Source organism: Oryzias melastigma, linkage group LG3, assembly GCF_002922805.2.
Source record: "Oryzias melastigma strain HK-1 linkage group LG3, ASM292280v2, whole genome shotgun sequence".
Lineage (NCBI taxonomy): Eukaryota > Metazoa > Chordata > Actinopteri > Beloniformes > Adrianichthyidae > Oryzias > Oryzias melastigma.
This window is the reverse complement of record NC_050514.1, coordinates 30,789,527-30,793,116: the sequence shown is the minus strand read 5'-3', so window position 1 is coordinate 30,793,116 and position 3,590 is coordinate 30,789,527. Positions and strand designations below refer to the sequence as shown.

Genomic DNA, 3,590 nt, shown 5'->3' with positions numbered 1-3,590 from the left:
ACCTTTTGGTCCAGTTTTTTACAGATCAAACTCAACCGGAGCCACAAATCCCACCATACCGAACAGAAAAATACAATTTATTCATATTTTTGTGCCCATCAAGCCATTCATTTATCAAATGTAGCTTTTGAAAATTTGCAATAATTTAATCCATCATGATTAAGCTATATAGTACTGTTGCAAAACGTTTGATGAAACAGCAGCACATACAAGTTCCTTTCAAAATTAAATGCATCTTGTGTCTAAAAAGATCCCGCTGCAGCAGATTTATACTGTAAGAACTTTGTCTTTGAACAGCAACTAGACATAAAATAGGAAAATCAGTTTAAACTCATTTAAACCAGAAAATTATCATCACCTGCGATAAGTGTGTGAATGCTTTCTGCTAAATGTGGACGCTGAAGATGTTTTGGAAATTTAAAAAAAGCTAAAAAAAATTCCAGAAATTCTTAAATTATTTGTATAATACCCCAAAATTTTAGCTTAACCCAGAAATTAGCCCAAAAAAACATCAATAGATAAAAGGCTAACACGTTGGACGTCGGTAAAATATTAGCTAGACTCAAAGTTAGACCAAAAAAATCTCAGTAGATGCCAAATTATCCAAACACTTTGCTTATAAATTATCTTAACTCCAAATTAGCCTAAAACACATCAGTGAATGCCAAATTAGTCAAAAAAAGTTAACAAATTGATAATATATTAGTTTAACTCCAAATAAGTCAAAACAACTTCAGCAGATACAATTTTAGCCACAAAGAAAGCAAAAAAAAAACGCAAAAATTGTGTAAAATTTCAAAAACTCTGAAACGTATTAATACCAAAATACAAGCATAAATGTCCTGAATTTTATATACCAAAACTCCATAAGTTGGAAACTAAACAAAATTTTATAAACGTTTCCCATGACTTAGCATCAGCTGAAAAGTCCCATAAATCGTACCATATTTAAAATTGCAAAAGCCTTACGAATACTAAAAGTAAAAGCAGTAATGTCCTGAACCTGCTGAACGTTTTGATACCAGGATTGTAGAAATTGCATAAAGTGTGATTTAGCTTTTACGTGTCAAAAAAGGAATGGAGGAAAACTGAAAGGAGCAGGAGAACCACTAGAGTGTGAAAGCACAATTCACAATAATAATAAACCACTCTGACAGTAAAAAACAACATTAAATCGCCTGTTTGCTCAGTTATCTGACATCTTTGCACTTTGGAAGGGATGGTAAAGATCTCAATGCTTCTTACATTCAATGTCAACTGTAGTTTAATAAAAATTGTAGTTTCAAACTTTAACAATAAATGAGAGAACTGAAATGACAAATCTATTATTTATTCAACTCCTTAGCGTTTTTCTTGAAGAGATAAAAGTGGCTTCAGAGCCTCAGGTTGCAGACTCCTGTTCGTTAATTAATCTTAACAACGTAGTTTGATTCATTTTCAGCTCTAAAACAAGTTGAGTTCAAACTCTTCTTCTACCCTCAAACTCCATCCTAATATTTCCGTCACTTCTTTCAGTGAAATCCTACTTGAACAAACAAACGAGCCAATCTGTTGTAGCTTTTTCCTTTGTCTTTTTCAAAGCAACAGTTGAAACATCTTATCAGGTTTTTAAAATAATTATGCATTCTGATTACAAAATATTTTCAGTTTTTCAGTCTAATTTAGAGATAAGCTAATATTTCAGCTGCATAGTAGCTGTTTCAGTTAATTTAGGCTTTTTTCAGTTTCTTAGGCTAATTTGGAGTTTAGCTAATATTTTAGCTATACTAGCTGTTTTGGCTCATTTAGTCTTTTTTGTTGCGTTTTTAGGATATTTTGGAATTTAGTTGACACGGTAGCTTTATGCTAGCTGTTTTGGCTAAATATATATATATATATATATATATATGTATAGTTTTTAAGGGCAATTTGGCGTTTAGCTGATATTTCAGTTTTATGTTTACTGTTTTGGCTAATTTAGTCTTTTTTGTTTTGTTTTTTATGATATTTTGGAATTTAGCTGACATCTTAGCTTTATGCTAGTTGTTTGAGCTAATTTAGGATTTTTCAGTTGTTTAGGCTATTTTGGAGTTTAGGTCAGATTTCAGCTACATGCTATCTGTTTTGGCTAATTTGCGCTTTTTTCCGTCTTTCAGGATAGTTTGGAGTTTAGCTAATATTTGAGCTTTATGCTAGCTATTTTGGCTAATTTAGGCTTTTCCATTTCTTTATGATATTTTGGAGTTAGCTGATATTTCAGGTTTATTCTAGTTTTTTTGGCTAACCTATTCTTTTTCACTTTTACACTCTAATTTTGGAGTCTATTCAATGTTTCAGCTACATGCTTTGGCTAATTTAGGCTTTTTTCATTTTTTTAGGCTAATTTTGAGTTTTGCTAATATTTTAGCATCATTCTAGCTGTTTTGGCTAAATTCAACATTTCACAAGTTTTTTAGGCTTATTTGGCTAATATTTTAGCTTCCTATCAACTTAAACCTTTTCAACCTATTAACTTCAGTGTTTTCAGCTATCAATTTCAACATCTTCAGCTATCAGCACTAGAATCTTCAGCATCTACATTTAGCTTACAGTATTCACAGTAGCACTATCACAGGTAATGTGACAATAGAGGAAGTACCAGTAAATGACACAAAGAACATGTAAATCTTTTTTAATGTCCTAAGAAATGTTAAAGTTTAATGAGATGCTGCAGCATCTCCAAAATAAAATATACAAAATGTCTTTTCACTAAATCTCATTCCGTTTTAAAAATGTATTTTAGGTTAATAACCAGCACCATCTAAGTTTTATCTAACATTACATGTCCTGCATCTACAGAAGAGAGAACTCACTGAGCAGCTGCGAATAGTAGATGATGATAAGAAGATTTTTTGGTATCAATTTTTTTTCACTGCTTTGACTTAGGTGGCAAAATATAAACATATTTTTTAGCACAGACAGACTTAAATTAAAATGCATTTCTCCTGGTGATCTGACTGACATAAGCTGGCAAAATCTTTTTTCCAAATGTCTTGATTTGTTCTTTGATTTAAACTTCTTTTTTTTTACAGACAAGATTAGAAAACAACTTTTATAGTCAAACCAAATTTGATTTAAACTTAAGGATTTGATCATCAGAAATCCGCTTCTTTGATTCCATTTCCTAGAAGTTTGCAAAGAGATAACAGAACGACCGAATCTGTGATTAATAAAATCCCTCCTACAAGTGTGACAGACAAAAGGAAAAGTATTAGGATCCTCAGAAAGCTCCGATGACATTAAAGTGTTAAAATGTTCCAGATGTTTGAACATCAGCCTGAGGAGAATAAATACATAAAAATACACGACTCTAAAGCTGCAGCATGGCATTTAAAAAAAGGTTCTTCCTGCTTTTTACTGTTATGTCAGAATATTGTAAATTTGAAAGGACTCTTATTAGAAAATGTTATTAATGTTGTTATTAATGTCACATGTTTAAACTTTATTTAAACACATGTTTTTCCAGAGTCACCCTTTGTTGGTGTGGTCACATCTGTCAAGAATTGGGGTTTGTAGGGAACCCAAATACAGAAAACTTTACAAAGAAAATAACCTAGAAAATGCTTAAACAA

At 31.4% G+C, this 3,590-nt stretch overlaps 1 protein-coding gene and 1 long non-coding RNA gene across 2 annotated transcripts in view; one reads left to right on the top strand and one right to left on the bottom strand.

Moving 5' to 3' along the window:
• LOC118598614 overlaps window positions 1-150 on the bottom strand; it is a 1,279-nt gene extending 1,129 nt beyond the window's left edge. Inside the window, exon 1 of the long non-coding RNA XR_004947659.1 lies at window positions 3-150. This is a non-coding gene — a long non-coding RNA (uncharacterized LOC118598614). The remainder of the gene's footprint in view (window positions 1-2) is intronic.
• Window positions 1-3,590, top strand: part of LOC112160568 (neuropilin and tolloid-like protein 2) — a 25,809-nt gene that overhangs the window by 4,355 nt on the left and 17,864 nt on the right. The window lies entirely within an intron of this gene.